The sequence below is a fragment of the Fistularia commersonii genome, chromosome 7, assembly GCF_037954325.1.
Source record: "Fistularia commersonii isolate RoL2024-O1a breed Wild chromosome 7, RoL_Fcom_v1.0, whole genome shotgun sequence".
Classification (NCBI taxonomy): domain Eukaryota; kingdom Metazoa; phylum Chordata; class Actinopteri; order Syngnathiformes; family Fistulariidae; genus Fistularia; species Fistularia commersonii.
The window spans coordinates 8717480-8725000 of NC_141290.1; the positions used below are offsets into that span (position 1 = coordinate 8717480).

Consider the following 7521-nt stretch of genomic DNA (forward strand, 5'->3'; position numbering starts at 1 on the left):
ACACCGCGTGGTTGTTGAAAACGCCGCTCTCAGCGGAGGGAGGACATTTTAGCTTGTTTTTTTGATTTGCAAAGCTGCGCTGAAGCACGCAAACAGGCCCGATGTGTAGAAGGGAGTAGAACTAAAGATGGCGGGGCCTCCGCTGCCGTTGATCGCTCACGTACTCCGGCGCTCTGAGAAAATGGCTGACGCCGATTCCGTTTGCCGGCCTGGGCAGAAGCGCCGGCGAAGATTGAATCGGGGTCCCGGGATGAACCACAGAATCAGTGTGTCTCCCCGACGTCTTCACCAAATCAAACCATTTTTATGCCCTTTACTTTGGGCCACAATCCCTGCACCAAATAACACGTTTTCCAAGGCGGATTATCGATGGATCGCCGAGGAAACGTGCTCGGGGCGGATCTGAGGAAACCAAACGGTCTCTAATGGCCCCACTGAAAATGAAATTATCTGTCAGCACCTAGCTTTTGCTGCTGGATGCGTCCCGAGCCGCTGAGGAAATCAGTTTGTTCATTTTTTTTTTTCTTTTTCCCCTGTGTGACAATTCATTTGCTCAGATCTTCTAATGCGGCTTCAGTCGCCGGACGTCTTCCGGCCGAGGACCCGCCGATCTCCGGCGGCTGCAGGGACGCCAAAAAAACTGTCGCAAACCAGGGGTTCGGTCGGCGCCGATCGGTCGAGGTGTCTGCTCCGAGCTGCGTTTGTTTTTGTTTTTTTTATGGAGGAGAATCTGCATCGGACCCCTCAGCTGCCGGCCGGGATAATGGATCTTTTCAATCACAGGCATCATGTGACTTCTTTTTCTTTTTTTGAGCGTCCGGCTCCGGCAGCGAGAGGCGTTATGGTTGCAGGGAGCACCTAATGGAAAGGCGGGATTTAGTCACAGATGCGACGGGGGGGAGGGAGGGGGTCAAGTGATCGGCCTTCTCTGGAAAGGATCTCTCAGATGGGTTGTGGTGAGACTAATTGTGATAGCATGCAAAATGGAGGCATTACTTTTATCTTCATTAACAAAGAGGCTTCTTTTTCCTCAGAATCTCTCTCCCTTCTTTTTTTTTTTTTTTTTTTTTTTTTTTGTACATTTTTTTTAATTTGTCTTCTCTGGCAGCCGCGCATTAAAGCAGAAATGTCCCGCGTTCCTGGAAGCCGAGGAGCATGTGGACGCTCGCCTCCGTGACCCGAGTCACTAAAGGCCGGCGTCCCCTCGTTTCAACTACCGTCCCATTTCAACGTTATTCGCCAAAATTCCGCTTCTTTTCTCGACCCTTCTTTCGCGAACGCAGAAGGACGACCTTAACTTTTTCACTCCTTCTCCGTTGTCTCATAATGAAGCTATTTTTGATGTTGTTTTTATTTAGCCAATTTTACAAAACACTTGTGAAAGCAACCGCCCCGTTGACGGCTCTTTCATTTTTCGCTCTCGTCGCCTTTTACAAAAAAATTAAACAATTTGAAAGAAAGGAAAATGAGGTTTGACAGGGTGATTATTTGTGAATCTTCGGTAAGGAGGAAACTGGAGGCAGGAGAGATGTTTCTATCAATCCAGTGCTCACAGAATCGCTCCTGGAGATACATTTGACCTTTCCAGGCGACTTTTATAATGTTTCCCCGAGATTCACCGCGTGCATTTCCTGTCCTTACGCGGAGGAACACACCTGACCCGACGTGCCCCGCGCAACACATGGCGCTTCCTGCCGGTGGGGGTTGCGACCTTCCTCCCCCCCGCCGCCCTCCTCTGCCCCTACGCCGGCGGAGCCACACTAGTAGGTTGTGTGAGAGGACAAGCGGATTTGGCATGCACATCAGAGCGTGATACCCAGGCATTCTGGTGCTATCACATGCCACACACACACACACTCACATACACACACACACACACACACACACACATGCATGCACAGCATTCTCGGTCGTGCAAAATGGATTGCGACACTGGCCGCTGTTGTGAAATGGTGCCACCAGTTTTCTCTTCCACTGCTGATCCACAAGGTTCGGGTCTCCTGGGCTCGTCCCCCCCCCCCCGGAACCCCAGCGGGTCGGGATGGACGGCTCACCTGTCCATCCCTTTGGTTATTTGCGGAAGAACGGCGTTAAACTTGGAGGGCGGGCCGTGTTGGTCGTCAGAAAAGCAGCTGGAAAATCTCCGTCCGGGTTCCATGGGAGCCTTTATGGGGAAATGAGTTTTTTTTTTCTAGCCTGCTGTCTGTTTTCATTCTGCTGGAAGTGTTTTATTTTTTATTTCTCTATTTTAATGCTTTCACTGACTTATTAAGTTTGCAGAAAATACTGTGTAGTGAGAGCAGAGAGCAGGTGGAGGATAGAGGTATGACCTGGAGAGCAGAGGAGTGAAGGTTTGCCACAGCAAGACAGAATACATGTGTGTGGATGAGAGGAACTCAAGTGGCAGGTTGAGGGACTGGAGATGAAGAAGGTGGTGGAGTTTAAGTGCTGAGGGTCAACAGTCCACAGCAATGGAGAAGGTGGAGAAGAGGTGGAAGACTGTGCGCAAGCAGGTTGGAACGGCTGGAGAAAAGTGTCCGGGGCAATAAGACTATCAGAAAGTTGTAGCGGACAGAGGTGAGATCTGCCATTTTGCCTCCTTGGGGGCTCAGAAGAGAAGACGGGAGGCACATGATGAAGATGTGGAGGTTCCTCCTTGGGAGGGTGGAGAGGATCGGGAAGGTGTCCATCAGAGGGACAGCACATGGTAGATCTTCTGGAGATACATGTTAGAATGGTTTGGACATGGACAGAGGGAGGACGGTGGAGATCCGGGTAGAAAGATGCTGAGGATAGAGCTGCCATGCAGGAGGTCTAGAAGAAGACCAGAGAAGAGGATTCTGGATGTGGAGGTAAAGAGGAGAGGAAGTTAGCTGGTGTGAGAGAGGAGGGTTCCATAGAGGCGGATGATGGGCTTTGGTGACCCCTGAAGACAGCGGGGAGTGTGTTTCATGGGAGTGAGATGTCAGTTTTGTAAAATCTGATCGTGGCGAGGGATCCTCCTCCCCCGACCTTCTGTGCCGATGCCCTCCGTCGCCGTACGCCTGTGGTTCTTGGATCTGGATCTGGAGTTGTAAACGGTGTGATGTGATTCCAGGAAATAAAATAAGATCATCTCAAACAGGTTGTGTGAAAGCGTGAGATTCGAGACGAAACATCACAAGTCCAAACTACAGTAGTCTGTTTTTCCGACGCACCACAGCTCGTGACCACAGTTCACGGAAGGCTGGCGCCCTGGAAATGCGTTCTGCGGCCTGAGCTCCTCAAACGTCTGTCTCTACTCCTGCAGCAAACCTCCTCCACCAGCAGCTCCCCTGTGACTCCTTCCAAGTCCACGTGCTCCTCGCCGTCTCCGCGGTTTAAGCGGCGTCGAACCGCAGAAGTAGCAGATCGAAAACCCGCGGGTCCGCTGGGCGTAAACAGGAAGCCTCCCTGCCAAGTTCCTGTCCGCTCCACCTTCCAAATCAAACCTACACCTTCTCCGTCGAGAACAAACGCGCCCCTTCGCCGCTTTCGTCTCAGATGTAGTTCCCGCCTGCTCCGGGGAAATCTCCTCATCGAGCGAGCGCCGCCGTTGAGGTGCGACTCGCTCTCTGAAAGGCCCGCTAGCAGCGCGGAGATTATTCCGCGCCCTTCTTGAGGACACGGCCGCAACCGTGAGCTCCTTATCGTGGAAACATGGTAGGCGGCCATGACCACTTACACACCGTTTACGCGGGGTTGCATGTTCCGTTTGAAGCCAACCATCAAAGACAGGAGATCGGCGCTCGTCGCCCGAGACGCCGCGCCTTGTTTGTGTGCGCGCCGGCATAACTGGCGACCGAATCCGACTCCCGGGGTCTGTCCGACGCCAACCTCACATATATGAATGCTAAACGAAGCGGCGTGGTGTTTGAAGTGGCGCGGGGTGCATGAATATATGTGACAGCGCGGGAGAAAGGAAGACTTCATCGGCCCCGCGCTCGCGTTTAATGGGAAAGGACAGGTGAGCTCTGCTGGGAGGCGATAAGGGCCCGGGGCCGCGCGAGCTACGGTTTCCCGGGCGTTTTTGTTTGGGGAGGATAAAGGAGCATCGTCCCCGACGGCCGTCATCAGCGCCTTCTGTTTCCGACCTGTTAGTTCCTCCTGGCGTCCACGTGTGCCGTCTCCACTCCGGGCCCTCGGCTCCCTCCCCCCAGTCTATCCTTCCATGCCAAGCGGTGGTGTTACAGAAGGATACGGACGGCGTGACAGGAATCTAACGCTGTATCTATCTGTGACGGTGTCCACCTCCGCTCACCCCCCCCCCTCCCGCCATCCCTCCACCGCCGCCTCACCTTCCACTTCTGTCACAGCTCCACCTTCCCGTCCCCTCATCACCTCTGACCCCCCGCTGACGGACCTGCCTTGGCCTGTCCGTCTAGCAGACCTCCAACTCCAATCCAACACCCACGCGACTCAGAACTGAAATACAGATGTCAATAGAACATGCGCCCCCCCTCTAAAGTTATGGGATGCTTACAATGTTTTCTGTGTTTTTTTTGTAATCTGCAATGCTCAGTTGGTTCTACACCCTCTAGAACCGTCAAGGGTTCCTTACACAAACTCTTCCCATGGCTGTTGATGTCTATAATCCTGGCTGGCTGTGTGTGTGTGTGTGTGTGTGTGTGTGTGTGTGTGTGTGTGTGTGTGTGAGCAGGTGGCGCTCACCTGATGGTCAGAAGACGCCGCCGCAGGCTGCGGTACTGATCATCAGGTGAAAGGTTGCAGAACTGCTTTACCAAGGAAGGTTTCTCTGACCGGCTGGTTTCTTTGCCTGGGATCTGCTATTGACGGCTCATCATCGTCATGACGACGCCTTCATCACACACAGGTAGGACGCATGTGCATCCAGCCGGTCCAGAAAAAAAAGAACTTTCAGCTTTAGTTAGAAAGAACCGGGCCTGGTTTGAAATGTCAAACCTCTGTCAGTCCATCTGCTTACAGAGGATCTCAACAGCATCTGACCTTCACCAATGACATGAAAACATAAACCTTTTCAGGAGCTAAAATTGCACACCAGGGAGCTTACACTCACTGTGTGTGTGTGTGTGTGTGTGAGGTGAGACGGTGTCAGCGAGGAAGAGGGGTCTCTGCTCTGATGGAGGTCACCTGGCGTGGGGGGGCAGCTGGTCTCCCACCCCTGGATAAAGTGATCCTGTCTTCATGGTGCCTTCACTGACAGTGGGGCTTTTAGGCACTGAAGGTTTAATCAGAGAGACGGGACCTAATGGGAAGGTGACCTCAGGATGAAGAGGCTGGAGAGAGGAGGGGGGGTGTTGCCTTATCAGATGGGTGTTGTCAGATCCACTGAAACACACACACACACACATTGTCAAAAGAAAAGTGCCGTTCAGGACGTATGATTCAAGGTTGTGACTGACTTCAGAACGGTGCTTATTAATTTAAAAAAATGTTTTTATTTAGTGACTACTTATTTATTATTATAATGTTATTTATTGGACTTCTTTAAAATCATAACTGTTTTTATTTAACCGTTAATTTGACTATTCTTAGAAAATATAGGAGGTATGTTCATATTTATATATAGCTTATATAATATATATTTTCTATCATTGATTCAATTTGAAATCAAATTTCAATTATCAAAATATCAATTAATAATACATTTAAAGTTTCTTTATCTTGAATCTTGGACGTACGAGCAGAATCGAGGTCTGCGGAAATAATAATTATGATTATGTTTACTGTTATTTGTTTTTGTTATCGTAGATGAAGTAAATTAAATTACTTACAGACGTTTTTAACTGTGTGTGTGTGTGTGTGTGTGTGTGTGTGTGCGCGTGTGTGTGTGTGTGTGTGCGTGCGTGCGTGTGTGTGTGTGTGTGTCAGGCGCCTGCATCGGAAGGGAGGCGGAAAACAAGTCGCCGTTAAAAGCCCCTTTAAGATAAAGTCGCAGGTAAAAAAAAAACAACTTTCAAACTAAAAATCACCGGTGTGGTTCTGATTCCACGTGACCGACCGGTGCTTCCTGTTCCTCTGTGAGTGTGTGTGTGTGTGTGTGTGTGTGTGTGTGTGTGTGTGTGTGTGTGTGTGTGTGTGTGTGTGTGTGTGTGTGTGTGTGTGTGTGTGTGTTGGGGGGTTACGGCCGTTCGGCGGGGCACCACATCCTCCCCACCGGCGCGTCTGCATGTGAAATCGCCATTTCACCCCCCCGCACTGCCTAATTGTTGCCGGCATTATTTGTGAAATTGCCCTCCACCAGGAGTGTTCTCCACGGACATTGTCACGCACGGCGCGCACGTCGGGTCCGCACAGGCCACGCACGCACACACGCACGCCATATGTTCTGCTCTCCTATATTAGCGGCTCTTTAGCTTGTCTTATCCCCCCTCCCTGCAGCCGACCTGTTGTCAGCAGCAGCGGGCCATGCGATAATGATAGTATAATAATAATTATAATAATAATAGAAGAAGAAATAGAAAACACAAATTGTAACAATCGTAACAATAATAATAGTAATTATTATTATTATTAGTAGTAGCAGTAGTATTTTACAAGGATAATAATAATGGTTATAGATAATAATATAGTTATAGATAATAATACAGTTATAGATAATAATAATAGTAATTGTAATTATCATAATTATAATAGTTGTTGCAGTAGTTGTAATATGTTAATATTGGTAATTGTATTTATTTATTTATTTAAATCATTATGATAATACTAATAATAGGAGTAGGACGTTGTGGTAGTAATAATAATACATGAATTACTGTATAGATCAATAACATGATAATATAATGAAATAAGAATGGGCTGTGAAGTAGTAGATTAAATCTTCCTGCTGTGAGTTTTAGCTTCTTGCAAGGTGAAGTAGCTCAGAACATCACCTGCTGCAACTTCGGAGACCCTTTTGAGATTTTTTTTCTTTTAAGTTCAGGGGTCAACTCCTAATGGACGGATCACGTGTTTCCGGTCAGACGTCCACCGTGGAAAAAAACACCCGTGTGTGTCTATGTGAACAGCCTCCATGTGTGTTCACATATTACATATATATTAATATGCATATATATACATATATATATATATGTATATATATGTTTTTTTTATTACATTTTTTTTCTTTGCAGCAGCGGTGACCGGACGTTGGAAGGAGTAGGTCGGCTTCCGGTCTAAGACGGATGTCACGGACGAAGCCCCCTTCTTCTTTTTTTTTTTTTTTTTCCTGTAAATATATAAGAATTAAAAGGTTGCATTTGGACTAACATTCGGATGTAATCCACTCCCAGCGGTCCCGGTGAGTGGGGTCTTCGGGAGGAGGGTGCGGGTTGGGGGTGGTGGATTAAAAGTGAAATGGCGAGCTGTGATTGGGCGGCCGGCCCTCGGCTAAGCCCACTCTCTTTCATCCATAAAAGAAGGGCCGGGGAGCCTATGGGAGCGCGCCGCCGTCTCCTCCTCCGACGCGCACCAAAGTTGGCCACTTGCACTTCTTCCAGCCCAGTCGGCACATAGGGCGCACCGAGAGGGGGCCGAGGA

General features: G+C 49.2%; 1 protein-coding gene across 1 annotated transcript in view; it reads left to right on the top strand.

Moving 5' to 3' along the window:
• Positions 1 to 7188: 7188 nt before the first annotated feature.
• The window catches only part of pax7a (paired box 7a), a 38000-nt gene continuing 37667 nt past the window's right edge, over positions 7189 to 7521 (top strand). Inside the window, 1 exon segment of the mRNA XM_086149623.1 lies at positions 7189 to 7521. This exon segment is cut by the window's right edge and continues 487 nt beyond it. The gene's annotated coding sequence lies outside the window, so the exon portion shown is untranslated.